Genomic DNA, 20,196 nt, shown 5'->3' on the forward strand with positions numbered 1-20,196 from the left:
CAATCACTTTTCTAAAATTAGAATCTCTGATGGTAGTATATATATTATAGATTTTATACTCAATTTTTTTTTTTTTACCATTAATAGCTGAGTTTCATTTTTGGACTTTTTAGTGCAAAGAAGGTAGAAAAACTGTAGCTATTATAGTTCTTTGAATGGTGTGTCCGTTATCTCAAAATGTATTTTCACATTACATTTTAACTTCTCATGTATAGCAGCAGATACATCATATAGCAAGCAATGATGAAGAATACTAGGAAAAATCTATTCAGTAGAACTTGCTTCTGCATAACAAGTATATTTCTGAGTTTTCTAGTTATAGAATATAGATTCTAGCCTCCTTTTACTGATAAAATGAATGAATGTCTTTTTTTGTGTATATAAAGAATAGTATTTTTGTCTAGTATTCTTGTTAAAAAAATAATAATAGAATTTTAAGTCATGTAAAAAGCCATCCAAGAAGTAAAATGCCCCTGGGAATAAAATATATTAATTTGCATAGCATGTGCTTTTTTCAAATGGAGTGCAATATCCAAATGGAGTCATTCTGTTCTTTATGAAGAATTTGCCATGGCATTGTCGATTCATGTAATACAGTTGTGTAGTGTGGTGGTTAGATTAGCAACATGGACTCTGGAGTCAAGACTGCTTGCTCTTTACCAGTTGTGTAAGTTGGGATCTCAGTTGCCATCTGTAAAACGGAAGAAAATTATGTTACTTTCCTCATAGAACTGTTATCATAATTGCAAAAGAAAAATTAAAAGGACTTATTAACAGTGCCTGGCATGTAGCAAGCACTATAAAAATGTTCCTAATAGATGTAGTAGCAATAGTACTTCAAGTGTTTCTTTATATCTGCTTGCTTTATATGATTTTTGTGTTTGACTAGGAAGTACATTTTGTCTTCATTCTTTCAGTACCCCAGTAGTCTTCTACATGCTGCCAAGTGATTTGCTAGGTTTACAGCATCAGCAATAAGAGAAAGAAAGAGACCAAATCACTTTCTGAGAAAAGTTTGTATTTTATTTTTTATGCTTTTTAACAAGTTTTTCTTTGACAATATGTTTATTTCATTGCATTTCGAAGGTCATGCTCATAATATTCAGTTATATTTTTAAGTCATACATTTGAGGTTAGATAATTTACTTCTACTGATTTCAGTCTAGCATTGGTCATTGGGGCCCAATAGTGATAATTTATATCCTAGCTTTGTATTGTATAAATCTTGTGTTTCTCTGTGTTTTGGATTCTTACCAATACCATTTTCTTTACTTTCTACAATGGTTTTGTTTCTAATTGTACCTTTATTGTACTGTTCCTTTCAGTAGATCATCTCATGAATGTATTTGCCTTCTCCTCATAGCACTGTTTGTTCCATTCATTTTTCCCCCTCTCTGAGTAAGGGTAAGTTTAATACAGTTTCTGTAGGTTTGCCATAGCACTTAGATGAGGATAATACAGGGCTTAGTGAAATGTGGATTTTCACTTTTTAATCGCATCACATTCTCTGTAAATTTCTGAATTTTTATTTGTTCAGGTCCTAGAAATCTTGTATCATAAATGACTAATACGTCGAGAAGGTTGCTCCCTTGATTAGCCCTCCTATCCTTTTTGTTTCTACTTCTAGCCTACCCTTTTCTAATTTTGTATCTGGTGCAGACATGCCTTCAGATGTTTCGTCTTACAGTGGAACACGCTCAAAAAGAAGTTTCCCTCGACCTCCTGTCTCTGAAGTCACTGTCCTGTTTCTCTCCCTCTCACCGTAGCAAGTAGTCTGCACAAACTGTCCCCACTTGCTCACCTCTCTTTACTTCTCAGCCCACTTAGATTTGAGGTTGACTCTATAACTTTGTCAGAATTGCACATCCTGCTCAAGTTGCTTGTAGCTTCTATGCTGATGAATGTAATAGATTCTTCTCTTTTTGATTCTCTTATTATCACTATCAGCATTTGATATAGTGGACCATTTCTTTCTGTGTGAAAGTTCTCTTTGCTTCTGTGACACTTCCATAGCTGCTATATTTCTTTTTTGCATTCTCTAAGCAATCTTTGGAATTTGAAATACTCAAGACTTTGTGCAGTTGCACTTTTTTTCCTCTTTGCTCTGCCCCAAGTTCATCCACTTACACCTTTGCCTTTAAGTATCCTGTATGTCCGTAGGTCCCCCACAATTTTTATCCCTAACCTAAATTATTATTCAGAGCTACCAGGTTCAAATATACAACTCTCTCTTGACATCTCAATTCATATATTTCTCAGATATCACAAACTTAACATGTCTAAAACTGAACTTTTGGATCTTCTCACACAAAAACAAACAAAACAAAATAAATCTTCTGTTTCCATCTCATTAAGTGGCCCAACCAACTATTCAATTGCTCAGTCTTGAAAGTCATCTTTACTTTTTTTCTTTGCTTTTCAAACAGTGATTTATCTTCATTATAAAGAATTTAACCAACACAGGGGACTAAATTATAATACATTAAGTTACATTCTTCCTAACTCTGAAAGTAGCATTATTTTTAAAAAAATTTAATTCCAGTCTAGTTAACGTACAGTGTTATATTTTAGTTTTGGGTGTACTATGTAGAGATTCAACAGTTCTATACGTAGTGCTCATCAAGTAAGCACACTCTTAAGCCCCCGCACCTACATCTGAAAGTAACGTTAACATTGAGGAAAATTATTCTGGGCATCTTTCTGTGCATGTACATACAGAAAAATAGATATATGGAGATTATTTTATAAAAATGGAATCATATAGTTTCCATTTTAAATTATAACTGATTTTTATAGAAAAGAAAAACTAATGAGACAGAAGAAATTGCTGAATTTCAAATAACTGTTTTTTCACTCCAGGGGTTATTATTTCCCCAGAGATTCCTCTCAGTTTAAGAGAAAAAAGATTATGTAAAACATTTCAAGTGGTTTGAACATAGTATTTCATTTTGAGACAGTATTGATTGACTCTCTACTATGAGAGACGAGGACATTAATGCTCTCATTGGCCTCCCACCTTCCCTGTGTCCACCTGTGTTAGAAGAATGTTCTTTTGCCATTTCCTAACCTGCCTTCCTAAGTCCTTGATCTTATTTTCTTCTCTACCCAGAAGGGAGATTAAACTAATCTAGGTTTCTTTTTTTTTTTTTTAAAGATTTTATTTATTTATTTGACAGAGATAGAGACAGCCAGTGAGAGAGGGAACACAAGCAGGGGGAGTGGGAAAGGAAGAAGCTGGCTCATAGTGGAGGAGCCTGATGTGGGGCTCGATCCCATAACGCCAGGATCACGCCCTGAGCCGAAGGCAGACGCTTAATGACTGCACCACCCAGGCGCCCCTAAACTAATCTAGGTTTCTTAGTGTAGTGACATGAGATATGCGGCACTTCTTTAATATGACTGCAGATTAATATTTATAATTTGTTAGTTTACTCTTCTCTACTTCATTTACTCTGCCAATATTTATTGGCTGCTTGTTATGCTCTGTGTTAGATGTAGGGGATGTAATGATGAGTAAACAAAATGTGGTGCTTATTCTCTTTAACCTTACTACCTAATGAGGAATCAGATTTTAAGGTAATAAAAATGTGAGGTAATTAATGCAGAAAAGAAACACATCCTTACAGAGCTCCCCACCTTCCCATTTTAAATAACTGGCGGTTCTAGACTTTATGTGGCTTTCAGGGAGCTCCATAATATACCTACATCTCTCCTGTGTACAATATTTTCCACCTTTCCTCAGCCTGAACTAATGCTGAATAGGTTAGACTTCTTATCTCCTCAAGTGCAGTGTTTATTATTGCCTATATACCTATTTTTTTGTCTTGAATATTGTTTTCACTTTTGTCATCTTAAAATTTGACTCATCCTTCAAGGCAAAGCTTGCTTTATGAATTACTTCTTCCGTGGCTTGTGAGTGCACTTTGATCTTGTCTTTTTCCTGCATGTTCTTTGCCTTTATAGTCATTCCCACAAATTTGATATTTATTTCTCACCCTGACTAAAACTTAAACTTTAAGGGAATATCATTTTCTTTGACTTTCATGTCCCGTATTGCTGGGTACTTTTTGGTTATTTGGTTAACATTTATTTGCTAAATCTGTTGGTTTTTTTTTTTTTTTTATTTGTTTAAGAAAGGTGTACATTTATTAAAAAGTTTGGGTGCAAATTATTTTCTTGAACCTTGTCTTTTACAGACAACAATTAAAGCACCTTGGGGTTCTTATCCTGTATAATTTCTTTTTTTCCAAAGTTGAGGCTTAACTGAGATATATGGTTGACATATATCAGTTTCAGGTTACAACATGATTCAATATTTGTGTGTATTGTGAAATGGTCACCACATAAGTCTAGTTAATATCTGTCACCATACATAGTTAAGAATTATTTTTCTTGTGATGATAACTTTTAAGATTTACTCTCTTAGCAACTTACAAATATGCAGTGCAGTATTAGTATTAACTACAGTCACCATGCTATACATTGCATCCCCATGACTGATTTATTTTTTAACTCTAAGTTTGTTTCTGACTCTCTTCACAAATTTTCCCCACCACCCACTCCCCACCTCTGGCAAATAGCAGTCTACTCTCTGTATTTATGAGTTTGGTTGTTTGAAATTCCATGTGTTAGTGAGAGCATATAGTACTTCTTTCTCTGCCTGACTTATTTCACTTCATATAATGCCCTCAAGGTCCAACCATGTTGTTGCAAATGGCAAGACCTCATTCTTTTAATGGCTAAATAGTATTCCGTAGTATGTATACTGCATTTTCTTTAGCCATTCATCCATTGGTAGACATTTAGGTTGTTTGCATATGTTGGCTGTTGTATATAAGGCTGCAGTGAACATGGGGTGCATAAATCTTTCCAAATTCGTGGCTTTGTTCTCAGATAAATACCCAGAAGTGAAATTGCTAGATCATGTGGTAGTTCTATTTTTAATTTTTCGAGGAACCTCCATACTGTTTTCCCTAGTGACTGTACCAATTTACATTCCCACCAACTGTACTGCTATTCTGATAAGTACGAGGTGATATCATTGTGGTGTTGATTTGCCTTTCCCTGATGATTAATGATGTCGAGCATCTATTCATGTAGCTATTGGCCATCTGTATGTCGTCTTTGGGAAAATGTCTATCCAGATCCCCTGCCCATTTTTTGAATTGGATTTTTTTTTTTTTTGGTGTTGTGTAAGTTCTTTAAATGTTTTGAATATTATTAACCCCTTATGAGATATGATTTGCAAATATTTTCTCTCATTCAATAGGTTGTTTTTTCATTTTGTTGATGATTTTCTTTGCAAGTTTTTGAGTTTGATATACTCCCACTTGTTTACTTTTGCTTTCATTGCCTTTGCTTAATGTCACATCCCCTGGAAACTTTTGATCCTGCTCATCATAGCTTAGTAGTTTAAGATATATTTAACCATCTTTAGGTCAGAAGAATGTTATGCTCATGCCTAAATTATTTCAATATAAAAAACTGTTTCATGGAGAAAGAATTATATCGTTCAGTATTAATAGTTTATTTGAAACTACAAATTAAGTTGTAATTACAGACTCTAGAATTGCACATTTTTAACAACTTAAATCTTATGTAGTAATTCCTCATTAAATATACACTTTAAGATTTAATACGGTTAAAGAAATGTTAATACAGTTCTCCTAAAACTTATTCCTTATTTGAAACTCTAATGTGGCCTTTGGTTAGTTTTCTTAAAAAACAAAAAAACTCTGAAATCTTTTTATAGAACACCCTTTAAAATGTATCACTTGCTATTTCAGTTATTTTACATTTACTCACAACAGTAAGTTATATACACAGTATAACAGGTTTTTTTTTTTTAGATTATTTATTTATTTAAGAGAGGGGGAGAGAGAGAGAGTGAGAGAAGGCAGAACAGGGGTGAACAGGAGTAGAGGGAGAGGGGCAGAAGGAGAGGCAGAAGCAGGCTCCTCACTGAGCAGGGAATTCAACGCAGGGCTCTATCCCAGGACCCTGGGATCATGACCTAAGCCCAGACAGATGCTTAACTGACTGAGCTACCCAGGTGCCCCACAGTATAACAGTTTTATGTATGACTACCTTCTTTGTAAAAAGTCTGACCTGTAAGATGACTTTAAGATGAAAAGTAAAAAATAATTTTCAGTTTAGAATCAGCGTGGTTATTTTAGCAAACATAGGTAAGTGTTAATATTCCATCACAACAAATCACGAGATTTATTCCCAGTGACCCAGATGCTAACTAGACTTAAATTTGATTAACATTAGTAATAAGCAATTTTAAAATTATCTCTTGTAATCTTTTTTACTATCAGAAATTAGATATAATCTGACTACAAAACCATCCACATTTTGGATTTTGTATACACAGGTACTTGTGTACATAAATACATATATAATATTTAATTTAATTTGAAGAAAACAGATGATCTATTACTAATTGATATCAGTAAAGGATTCAAAATTCTTATTTAATGAAAGAATTCCCATTTTTATAGAATAATTAGAAAATAATGAAAACAAAGTAATAGCTTTTAGTCTTTCTCTTAGAGATAAAAATTTTTCATTTTATAACTGGATATATTTTTCTTAAATAGGAGTTTTATTGTTTTAACACCTCCTTTTAAATTTAATTTTAAATCATCCATATCTATAAATGTTCACGTATACCATAATTTTAAAGGATTGAATAATATTCTAGTATATGAATGAAGTTTTCTGTGTTTAGACATGTAGGTTATTTTTTTAAAATTATTGTATGTTTTTATAAATATCTCTATGCCCATAATTTATTTTTACCACAAATCCTTAGAAATGGACTTGCTGTGTTAAAAACTTAGACACATTTTCAAATCCTATATATTTCTATCTTCCCTCTTTTCATGACTGCTTTTACTTTACCTCTCTGTACCATTTTATATTCCACCCACTATTGACACTTTTTCCTTTTATTAAGGTGTTCATTCAGAAAATATTTATTGAGTTCCTGTTAAGTGCTGTACTGCGGTCTTTTTTTTTTTTTTAAGATTTTATTTATTTATTTTAGAGAGAGGGAGCGCCCATGAGCTGGGAGGAACAGAGGGGAAGGGAGAGGGAGAGAGAGATAATCTCTAGTAGACTCCATGCTCAGTGCAGAGTCTGACAACGGAACTCGATCCCATGACCCTGAGATTACAACTTGAGCTGAAATCGAGTCGGATGCTTAGTAGACTGAGCCACCGAGGTGCCCCCATCTGCTGTCTTTCTTGGGGATTCTGTGACTTTGTTCTCTTTTTATTTCTGGATTCTCTTTTCTTCGTTTTTGCTAATTCTTTTTCCTCTTCCTCTCTTTACCCTTTCAATCAAATTCTCTTCTAGTATATGTCCTCAGTACATTTACCTCTTTTCCTCTGCAGTAGCTTCAGTTATCCCTTCTTTACTGACTATAACCCTGTATCTACGTATCAATCCCTAAACTTTCCCTTGATCATATGTTCAGATTTATTGAACATTAGGCTCTGCACAACATGCAAGTTCAGCAAACTCAGTATATCCAGAAATTATACTCTGTACTTACAGAAGTCCAAACTAGCCTCTAGCTTCAGGAGATACCAGAGCACTTCTGAAATATATATGAATTTGGTACCTAGAGCAAGTGAGTAGGCTCTCTACAGCCTCTGCTCACATAGGTTTATTGGCAAACTGACTCTACTCCCCTCTTCTCTACAGGTATGGTTCTATATGCATCAGAAACTTTAATCTCCAGATTTGGAGGTATGATTAGTGTGTGTGTAATCCATGTCCCATTCTTGGTTTTGATCAACAGGTGAGGAATTGGGCATTGCATTTCTGCTAGCTAGTTTGTATGTGGTGATCAGAAGGAAATCTTTTGTGTTGCATTTTGTACTGTTTGTGTATATCTTAACCAGTGCATTTGATTACAGAGTTAATGACTAACTTATGGAATTTATCATAATGCATACATGGAAATAGAATGTTAGTAGAAATGAAATGTGTTGATTCAGTGTATTTAAGGAAGAAATCCTAGGAAAAAGTGTCAGGATAAAGAGAAAGGGCTTGTGACTTCAGGCATGAGGTAAACAAAGAACATGGTTCAAATTTCTTCAAGTGGAGATGGTAGCTAAGACTAAACGTCACAGAACCATTCTAGATACCCCGGGCAGTGCCCACTTTCTCATATTAATGACGTAATATTTGAAAGTGACATACAAAGTATGTAGTACTTAAGAACAGAGAATTATTCGTGTGGTGAGATTTGATTTGGGTTATTAGCAGACTCCTGGGGGAATTTGTCATATACAAGATACATTCTAAAACAAGTAAAAGGATTAGTCTCACAACCCTGAGATCATGACTTGAGACAAAATTGAGTCAGACGCTTAAGTGACTGAGCCACCCAGGCACCCCACAGTACATTGTTATCTATTAAGAACAGTGACCAATTTGATTCCTAATGTTTAGCACAAAATCTTGCATGTCTTAGGAGTCTGGTGACCCTGGCTAACAGTCTTTGCCTTGAAGGTCTGAGTATACTTTGATTTATCTTTTCTCCCTCCCCTAAGAATAGTTCCATTTTTGTAAGTCAGTAATGCAAGTTTCTTATTGTTAAGCCTAAATCCTTTGCCCGGGAGGAATTTTTGTTTCAGGTTTCTTATATAAGCAAGATAAGCTCATTTGGGATGCCAAATTGGCATTTAAATCTTTTCTTTTTATGACTTCTTTACCCAAAACATTTTTCTGTATGACAAAAATTAAATCATTACTGAGTTTCATTATATTAGAGATAAAATTTAATAAGGTAAAAAGAACTTTTTTAAAAAGGCAATTTAGAGCTTAGGAAACAAATATATTTGTTTTTATCTATTTGAGCAAAAGTAAAGGACTGAGTAAGGTTCCAGATTCTGTGTGGCTTAAATTTACTTTCCACTTCCAGCACAGAATCTATATTTATCTTTTTTGGCAGAGCAGCTAGAAAAGATACTAGTTCATGGTCTGTGTCACATCTACCAAACACTATTTTTTATTTATTTTTATTAAAGTAACAAAGGTATAGAGTGCCTGGGTGGCTCAGTCAGTTAAGCTTCTGCCTTCAGCTCAGGTCATGATCCCTGGAGTCCTGGGATCGAGTCCTGTATCGGACTCCCTGCTCCTTCCCCCTGTTCATGCTCTCTCTCTCTCTCTCTAGTGGGTAAATAGAGTCTTTAAAAAAAAATAAAGTAATAAAGGTATATAGTTTAAAAAGCCAAATAGTATGGGGAAAGCATTTAAGAGCAAAGAGTAATCCTCTCTCCATCCTTCTCTTCTCCCCACTCCCAGTCCTCAGAAGCTGTCACTTTCGACTCCTTGAATTGGTTTTTTCTGGCATTCATCTCTGGATTTTTGAGTAACATGTTTATACTGTGTTTTGATTTTTAAACTTTAGATTTTAGCTTGTCTTTAGTGATTTAGAAGCTTAGGATGTAGATGTCCTCTGCTCTCCCTCTCTCCCTGCTGTATAGTTTTATCACAAACCTGATTAAGTCACTATTAAAAGCTTACATTTTTATGTCTATATAAATATTATTTCTTTATGGGCCAAGTAGTATACTATACTATATTTCATTTTTCCTAGTACTTTATTTTTCCTCAAGTTAATAATTGCATGATTTTGCACTTGCTTCATTTTTTATATATCTACTAATAAATGCTTGGACTACCATGAAAAGATATACTGTTGCCTCTGTGACGGCATAGCTTAGTACTTACATAGTTCTCATTATGTCCTAGGTACTGATACTGGTTTCACATTTAAACACTTAATTTCAAAACAGCCCTGTGAACTAGGTACTCTTATCTCCCATTTTTACAAATGACTCAACTGAGCTATAGAAAATTTAAGCCATTCACTTAAGGTGACACAGCTAGTAATTAGTATTGAACCCAGATAGTCTAGTTCCAGAGAATGTGATACCTGACCCATACGTTGTAGTGCTTTATGACATAAATGTCAAGATGCCTTACAGTCATTCTTTCCAATTATGTTTTTATAGTCTTGAGGTTTTCATGCTCTTGAGGGCAGGGACTATGTCCTATTCATGTTTGTGGAAACATACAATAAGCTAAAGGACATCAGGTAACATGTTAGCTTTTTTCCTTGTATCACATCCCTTCGTTTCATTTTATACTGGAGGATCTTTTGGCCCTATGTGTCAGTCCTCTGGGATTTCCCTTCATCATTCCGGGAACTGCTTTTTATTTTTCTTCTGAGCTGGATCCTCTTTTACCTAGGATCCAATTTCCTGTTTCTTGGTTTGCTCCTTGTTTGGAATGGTGTGGAAGTTTTTCAAGGCTGGTAAGGGATGGAAACTTCCCTCACATTCCTTCTACTCCTACCCCATTCTTTCCCTCTTTTCACAGAACATTGGAGGTTTACCTTCTGGAAATCATGAGTCAGGTGCAGTTAGTGGAGCTGAGAGAAAAGGGTATTGTGCTGGAAAGGGTTAACTGCTACTCTCTGCCAAGAGCTATTATTCTGTTATTCCTTTCCTATTCCTGTTATCTCTATTCTATGATTCCTTTCCTCCCCAAATTTGTTTTTCTTAGCATTAATAAGACATCTTTTTTCCATTTGCTTACTTTTCACTGTATATCTAGCAGTAATATATCTCAAGATGTTCCTATAAAATATAACAATGTCAAATATTTACAGCTTTGCTTATTGTGCACCAGGTATGATTCTAAGCATTTTAAATATTTCGAGTCATTTAAACCTCAGAGCATTAAAGCTCCAAACAACAGAGATAGCAATAAACTGTCTTTTACCAGCACAAAATAATTTCCCTCCCACAACAAAAGTGCCCTCACACCTTCTTCCCTGGCAGGGAGATCTAGAGTCTCTTCAATGTTAGCACAAATCTCTAGGTGATTTTTGTTCTTTGTTAGTTAATTTACAGTCACTTATTCATATCCTTTAGCCTATAGACTAAATTACAAATCAACATCCTATGTAAAACAGGAGGTGAAAGAAATGGAAGAAAAGGAAATTGGTTAATACCTAAGTGTTTGCTTAAACCTGAGCAAGGTTGAAAATATGGTTAGCTACTATAGTTTTTGTCTCTACAAGTGGATATGAAGCTCTAGTTAATAATTATAACTTCTTTACCCAGGGCTTCATTCTGTTTTCCCTTGATACCCAACCACACTGAGCTGGTTAGGGTTTTTTTAACCTGGTAGGACAATCCAGAGCTTCCTTGTTGTGGTTCTTGAGCCCGTAGTGGTCTGGTTTATATTGAGTTGCATTTGTCTTCCTTAATTTTTACTGCTAGATATGGCAATATTAGAAGGTACTACAGAATATTCCTTAGACACTACACTTGACTTTCCTGTGTCTCTGTTGCACAGTAGTAGGGTTTTTTTGTTTTGTTTGTTCGTTTTTATGATCATGGCCAGTCCCTCTAGCCTACAAAATTACTTTATTTTGCTTATTGGCCCAGGGTTTTGAGGAACCTCAAAACATTGGAGGAATGCTGTGGTAGAAGTATAGAAGTATTCTTTTTTGGAACAATATCTCAAAACTACAGTCCTCCCCCCCCCCATGCTACATCCTACAGAGTTAAGGGGTGAGAAAACCATAGAAAATGATCATTTCTACTTCTACCCCTTATCTCCTAGACCGATATTACTGTTCTGAGAGAAACAACACTATATGTTGGTTGGTAGTTCAGAGTATCTTGTAGGACAGCACTTCAGTATTACAAGGTATTTTGTCCTACATGAGGCCATACTGAGTTTTCAACATGCCATTCCACCACTATCTAAGATTAGCTACTTGGGGGAGGTAAGGGTACATTATAAAGCTAGTGAATATTGTGGATGTTTGCTCAGTGCTTCTTTTGTTGTTAAATTAGTTTCTTGGTCAGAAGTGGTGTTTATGAATACCATGACCTTCAGTAAGGCATCAGTAAGTACAGAGTTGGTGAGATCACATTTGGTAGAGAACCGTGGTAGCCATGGATGTCAAATCTCATATGAGGTGTGAGAAGGCATTTAATGTAATTGGCCTGGCACCAGTTAGCTGGTTGGTCTGTCCAGATTATGTGCTGTATTTTCAGTCCAGTGTTGGTCTCTATTGCAATTTGAGCATGCAGCGGTACCTAGTTAGATCGTCTGTGATGAAAGAATTCATGTCGTTCAAATCATGGATATTCCCTATGTAAGTTTAGCCATTCTGCTAAATTAAGTCATGGCATCTCCCCTGGTGGAGTCCTGAGCCCATGCTCAGCGTGGAGTCTGCTTGAGATTCCCTCTCTCTCCCCCTCTGCACCTTTCCCCGCTCACATATGTTCTCTCTCTAATAAATAAATAAATAAATAAACAAACAAATAAATAAATAAATAAAATCTAGGAGAAAAAAGTCTCTTATGGTTTGTTTTCCTCTCTCTCTCTCGCTCTTTTTTTCCCCCTCCCATATGTTCATCTGTTTTGCAAACCTCTCAATTTGTGTGGATCTCTACTCTCTGGCACACCTATGTTTTAATAAAGCATCTATAGTACCAGCTACTTCCTTTCCACTGAAGGAGGTCTAGTTAACATTATATCAGTAGTTTTTCATGATGACCTGAGGGATGGTAGGACAATCAAGGCAGTCTTGGACTAAATTTTGATAAAATGATACAGTTGTATTACAACTGTCCATGTTGGTGAAAGCAGACTGCTTCTGGTATTCACATTGGACAAATCAGCATTATCTTATCATTTGTAGAACATTTCTTAATTCATTGTTGTAAGGAAACTGTATATTGATGTCTTTTGTTACATATATTGAACACACACTAAGGCTTAGGGAAATACAAGAAATACAAGGCTTGGGCAGATTAAACATTGCTTCCAATTTCTGATATATATGAAAAGTTTCTTCACTGAGGTTCATAGTATTTAGTATTTCAGAGTATTTTGATATCAACAATAAAAACATGGTTGACTTTCCACTGTTATGAGAAGACTGGGAAAATCCCAAGACATCTCCATTGATATTTTATATCGATTTTTTTCCAAATGCAGTTTGTAAATTGTGGCCATTTTATTTGAGTAATGTATTTTAGGGATGTCTGTATTTCTTTACAGAAAATTTAATTCAGTTGTTAGCTCTTCTCTTCCCTGTGGCAATAAGATTTCTTTGGATTATTCGTCTAGAGATAATGCTTATGTGCAGCATTAAATGTCTAATAGAGATAGGTATTTAGCCTTCAGTGCCTGAGATGCGGTGAGAAAGCTGGATTATTGGATGTCAGGTTATTAGATGTCATCAATAAACTTGGCTCAAATGAGGTAATAGAGTTGGCTAAATATCACCACAGGTATCCAAATGCTTTCACAGAGTTACTAAAGGGGCCTGAATCCCTCCCCACATTAGTCATTTGTCATGCCTTCAGAACCTTGGCTATGGACAAACTCTTTTATATCTTCACCACCTTCAAACAGCAACCTCATAGCCTATAGGGTGCTGGACTGTTTGGGCTCATGGGAGCCATAAGATTATAATAGCATGCATAATATTGCTTAGCATTATGTGAAATCAGGAATAAAGGAACATCTAGGGTCTTTGACTATTGTCTGTCTTTTTTTGTACAGGAACTTATTTCAATAAAAGTAACCTAGTGATGCCTATCTTAAAAAGGTGTGTGTCTGGGGTAGGGAGAGTCGATCTGCTTCTAACTGTATCCTGAGGGAGACATATGTGTATATAAATACACACACTGTTCTGAAATTTGCCCGTGTAACTTATGGTTGACATTTTTACATAAACTTATTACTTTAAATTATTTTTAATACTTTTTCTCTGTTCATAAAAAAAGTGGAAATATACCACTAAAACTTTTATCCAGTTTACTTATGAACTTGGATTTACCTTGGCTAATTGTTGACTTCCTTTGGAATGCTTCTGAATATAACCAGCTTGTTTTATATGTGAAATGAGATTTTTTTCATAACTTCCAGAAATTGGGATTGGGGCCAACAAAAATTAAACTTGACAATTTGTTGCTTATACACCTACTCATATTTACATTTTGAGACTTGTTTTTCTGATCACTTTTCTAGGTTAGTGGATATAAAATAATCTGCACACTGTTCATTTTGTAAACTTAGCTTTAATATTATCATTAGGCTAAAAAAATTGTCTTATGCTTTTCCTTCCATGTTTAGTCTGACTGCTAGTTTATATAAATATGCTGGTATAATTAATGAGCCATTAAGATCTGTTTATTAGATTATTACATAATTGAGTAGTGAATGGTATTAGTTGTTATTGAGTCTTACAAGAATCTTTTTGCATAATTATTAAAGTATGCATTTCTTATTAGTGTTCTGGATTTATTTGTTACATTCATGTTTATACTTCTTTTGGGTGTAATGACTTACTTTTTCCATTACCCACCTAATATAATACTTAAGTTTTTTTCTGAAATATTAAAAATATAAATATTGCATAAAATATAAACCTGTAATTTAAAAAATTGTTGTAAAATGAAGTCCACATAATCCCCTTTGAGTAAATATGTTTAAGAGAACTTACTAGCACTATGCATTTTGTTCAACCATGAGTCCCTTCATTCCCCCAATGGTAACCACTATTCTGATTTTCATGGCTTAATTTACTTCTTTGGTTTACTTTATATTTTTTTCTACATAAGCAAGTATTCCTAAACAATATATTTTAATTTTGCTACTTTTGGAGCTTTTTATTAATGGTAACATAGACTGTATATTCTATCATGTCTGACCTTTTCTGTGTAGCATTGTTTCTAAGATTAATGTTGCATGTATTTGTTAATTTATTTTCATTGCTGCGTAATCCACTGTATGAATATATTATGTTTTGTTTATATATTATGCTATTGGTGGACATTTGGATTATTTCCAGCTTTCTGCTTTGGGCTATTATAAACAACTCTATTACATGTAAAATGTCAGCTACATATTTATTTGTATACATACATGCATAATTTTTCATTGTGTTGCAAAACAGTATCTATTTCTGAATTTCCTATTGTGGTCAATTGGATTTTTTTCATTCTTGTACAAATATCACATTGTTTTAATTAGTATAGCTTCGTAATAAATTACAATAACTGATGGAGTAATTCTTTCCACTTTATTCTTTTTCAAAAAATATCTTGGCTACTTTTACATTTTTCCTTTCCATATAATTTTTCTAAGGATTTTATTTATTTATTTTAGAGAGAGAGTGCAAGAGCCATCTCAAGCAGACGCTGCCCTGAGCACAAAGCCCAGTGCAGGGCTCAGTCTCACAACCCTGAGGTCATGACCTGAGCTGAAACCAAGAGTTGGACACTTAACTGACTGAGCTACCCAGGCACCCCTCCATATAAATCTTACATTCATTCTGTCACACAAACCAGCCCACTGGGATTTTAATTATCAGTGGAATGAATCTGTAGATCAATAGTGAGTTAATTGACATCTTTATAATACTGAGTTTTCCAATCTGTAAACATGGTATATATATCTCTATTTAGTTTAAATGTTCTATAATTATTCTCATTTCCAAAGAGGTCTTCTATATCTTTTGTGAACTTAATATTTGTAGCCTAATAGTATACTCCTCATTATGTACTACAGTATGTGGCAGTATCAGTATATGGTTAAGAACATGTACTTGGAATCACATTGCCAGAGTAATGTTAGATAAGATTTTTAACATCTCCATGCTTCTATTTCCTCAGATGGAAATGGAGAGAGTGACAAACTTCCTCACAGAGTTGTGAGACTAGATACGTTATGCGTCTCCCAAATGTAGAACATGATAAGCATTTGATAGAGTCTATGAGATTTAATGTATATACAAATTATTCATTCATTTCATCATTCTCTTTTTAAAAAATTTCTTTTTGATTTTTAGTGGAGGCATTTTGTTGAACTCTTATAAAAAGCTTAAATTTTAAATTATTGCATAATGTACATTTAAACTAACTTCATAACTGAATCAAATACACATCTTTATAATATTTTATATTCTAATCCAGATAGGTGCTATGTCTAGTGAATTTTTTTACATTCTTTAGTGATATATTTTAGCCCTCTACATATAGGACCTATGCATTTCTTATTGGTATCTTCTGTGTTGTTATTTTTGCTATTGTTAACACAGTTTCTTTTTCCATGGTAATGTTTTAATTGGTTATTACTGGGATGTTAGTACTGGTATGTTATATGTAAATTATTTTTGTATTTTGTTATTGGTCACCCTCATAATTCTTATTCATATCTCTCTCTCTCTCACACACACATAATTTTTTTCCTTTTGTTTCTAGTTATTTTCTCCATATCAACCAAATGGCACATCAGTCATACTTTTAGTTGCTTAAATATAAGTCTTGGGAGTTTTTTTCTATTTGTCTATAATGTATTACCACAAACTTTGTGGCTTGAAACAACACACATTTATTATCCCAGTTTCTGTCTAGGTACACCGTTACTGGGTCCTCTGTCTACAGTCTCATAAGGCTACAATCAAGGTGTCATCTGGGGCTGTGGTTTCATGTGAAGCTCAATGAAGGAAGGTTCTGTTTTCAAACTGACGCAAATTGTTGGTGGGATTTAGCTCCTCATGCTCTTAGTACTGAGGGTCTTGTTTTCTTGCTGCCTAGAGAATAAAGGCCTCTGGAGGTTGTCTACTGAAGGCTGCCCTCAACTCCTAAAGGCCAGGTGCAGTTCCTTGCTCATGTTTTTCCCCAACATGGCTGTTTGCCTCTTCAAAGCCATCAGAGGAGAGAGACTCCAGCAAGAAGGACACAGACTCTTCTTATGTAATATAATCATATAATCATATCTGTTCTCTCACCTTTAACATTCTCTGATTAGAGGCAAGTCACAGGTCCTGCCTACACTCAAGGGAATCATGAGTTCCAGGAGGGTGGGGATCTTGGGGACCACCCCAAGAGTCTGTTCACCACAGAGCTATTCTTCTGGTTAATAGATTCTTTACTAATAAAACCCTGTTTTAAGTCACTATCTAATCTAAATTATTGCTATAGCTTTTTAAAATTGGTGTATCTCTTTCAGCCCCTGCCTAAATTCAGCCTGTTTTATATACAGCAGCCAGAGTGATCCCATTTAAAACACAAATCAGATCATGTCAGTTCTTTACTCACAAGGTTTCTCTTATTAGGATAAAACCATACTCCAGTGGTTTCTCATGTCGTCAAAGAAAAAATCTGAAGTTATTACAATGGCCTTAGAGAGTCTTACGTGATCTGGATCCTTAATATTACTTTTACTTCATCTCCTAATACTTCTCCCTTGTTATTCCTCTTCAGCTATACTGGCACCTCACCCTTCAAACATGCAGGCATGCTCTCACCTTAGGTCCTTTGTTCAAGCTTGTTTGTTCTGCCAGGAACAATTTTCCCTCCGGTAGCTCCATGGCTTGCTTCCTCATTTCTTACAGGTCTTTACTGAAGTGTGTCACCTTCTTGGTAAGGTCTTTCCTAACCACCTTATTTAAAATTCCATACAGTTATCCATCCCTATCACCCCCTTGTTAAAACTCTTTATTCACGTTCCTGCTTTAGTTGCCTCTAGTTGTGTTTTGTTTAACTCTTTATATTGTCTTCCCCTCCTCTAGTATTTTGCATTCCATAAGGACTGGGATTTTTGTGCATTTGTGTTCAGTGATGTATCCTGGGTGCTTCCAACAGTGGTTGGCACTTAGTAGGTATTTAACCAATATTTCTTAGAATTAAGTAAATTGAATTCTATGTCATGGAGGAGTGGTTTCCAAATAAACAGTTCTATTGTCTTCTAATAATGAACATTATTATCGCCTTTCAGATTGGTTTTTTTTTCTTCTGTTTTTGCTTTTGGCTTAAACTTCTAGAAAATGTTAAATAATAATAGGCAATTTTGCCTTCCACATGACCTTAATGGGAATGCATTTCCTGTTTATGCTTTTAGCCTCTTGCACTGGGATAAATTCGTTTTTTTAAATCAAATTAAAGAAGTAAACTTTCTTTAATTTACTTAGAATTTCTTGGAGGGCAGGGAATAGAGAGTGGATGTTGAATCTTAAGTAGCTTTTAAGCATCTGGTCAGATGATTATATGGTTCTTTTCTATTACATATTGATGTTATGAATTACATCAGGAGATGTTTTAATATTAAACTATTTTTTTCTTCCTGGAATGAACTATACTTGGTCACAGTCTGATATTCTTTTAATTTATTGCTGGACCAAATTTGCTAAGCTTTACATTATTCCTAGTACTTGTAAGATCTAGAGAGTTCTACATCATTTGTTGAAGTTTCTATTTACTTATTTTCTAATAAGAATTCAGTCTGGCATGCATTTGCTTTCAGAGTTGCTCTAGTTCACCTTGGACCATCTCATGGTACATCTAGATCCTATAGACCCCTTCTTTCAAACATAAACCAGAGGACATTGAGAGTCAGTTTCATTTCCGGTTGACTGATTAGTAGCCTAGAGGAAGCAGAAAGGTCACTAGGTCTCCCTACACCTTCATAACTTAAAGCCTTATTATTTAGTTCATCCTTCCTATTTTTCTAACGAAATATCTATCCTCCTTTTTCTTAGAGCACGTTTGTACATATCTCATGGTATTTCTTTTTGGAGAGATGTGAATTTTGTCATTATCAGCTGTTTGTAAGAGGCTCATATTGAAGAAAAGGCAGGGTCATGTTTCCAGTTAGCTGGATTATTTCTATAGGCCTAAGTTTTGGGTGTGTGTGTGTGTGTGTGTCCCTTTTTTGTGCTCTCCCCACCCATCTTACTCTGGAGGTAATCAGTTTTGTTAAGAAACATAGTAGGACCAGGCATACTCCTCCTGCTGTCTTATGTACCCATTTTCACTGTTGGAAACAGAGGATAAAGTTTTCTATATATGTTATAGGCCTCAATTTTGAGAAAATTATTGTTTTTTTCTGAGGAATTTATTCTTGGTAGGGTTGGGAGGGAGGAGTTATTTTGCTGTTTTTTTTTTTTTTTTTTTTGTCATGGTAGCCATGACATTTTTTTTCTCAATTTCTATCCCTCCCCTAGCGGTATTTGTTCTATTGCTGCACTTCATTGCCTTCAACTCATTTTGTGGCGAAAAATTTTTATATTATGCTATTTTCTTCTCCCCCCCCCAATCCTTGAAGTTATTTCTAGGGAAATGCCAAATTAACACTATAATCTTCAAAGTAGAACTCTGAGTCTTTTGGTTTCATTGCATTTTATCTAGCAAAAACTGTTTTACTTTTATAAACTAAGTATGGACTCTTTCCCTAAATTGATGAGAGATTTTCACTTAGTTTTATATGCATTTGGTTATTTTGCCAGATTCCTGGGGAGTTACATTGAATTGCTATTTTTGACTCTTTTTTTAATCAAATTTTTATTTAAAATCTAGTTAGTTAACATATAGTGTTATATTGGTTTCAGGAGTAGAATTTAGTGCTTCATCACTTACACGTAATACCCAGTGTTCAGCCCAACAAGTGTGCTCCTTAATACCCATCGTCCACTTGGCCCATCCCCTGCCCACCTTCCCTCCATCAACCCTGTTTGTTTTCTATAGTTAAGAGCCTATGATTTGCTTCCCTCTTTTTTCCCCCTTACTCTGTGTTCATCTGTTTTGTTTCTTAATTATACATAATGAGTGAGATCATATAGTACTTGTCTTTCTCTGACTGATGTATTTCGCTTAGCACATAATACACTCTAGCTCCATGCACATTGTTGACAAATGGCAAGATTTCATTCTTTTTGATGGCAGAATAATATTCCATTATGTATATGTACCACATCTTCTTTACCATTCATCAGTCGATGGACATTTGGGTTCTTTCCATAATTTGGCTATTATTGATAATGTTGCTGTACACATCAGGTTGCATGTGCCCCTTCAAATCAGTATTTTTGTATGCTTTGGTTAAATACCTAGTAGTGCAATTGCTGGGTCATAGGGTAGCTTTATTTTTAACTTTTTGAGGAACCTCCATACTGTTTTCCAGAGTGGCTGCACCAGTTTGCAGTCCCACCAACAGTGTGAGAAGGTTCCCCTTTCTCCACATCTTTGCCACCTGTTGTTTCCTGTTTTGCCAATTTTAGCCATTCTGACAGGTGTGAGGTGGTATCTCATGGTGGTTTTGATTTGTATTTCCCTGATGATGAATGACATTGACTATCTTTTC

General features: G+C 34.9%; 1 protein-coding gene across 6 annotated transcripts in view; it reads left to right on the plus strand.

Annotated features, from left to right (window-relative positions):
* TBC1D32 (TBC1 domain family member 32) overlaps positions 1–20,196 on the plus strand; it is a 216,044-nt gene that overhangs the window by 104,729 nt on the left and 91,119 nt on the right. The gene's annotated exons all lie outside the window — the stretch shown is intronic.

This window comes from Ursus arctos, unplaced genomic scaffold (genome assembly GCF_023065955.2).
Source record: "Ursus arctos isolate Adak ecotype North America unplaced genomic scaffold, UrsArc2.0 scaffold_13, whole genome shotgun sequence".
NCBI lineage: Eukaryota > Metazoa > Chordata > Mammalia > Carnivora > Ursidae > Ursus > Ursus arctos.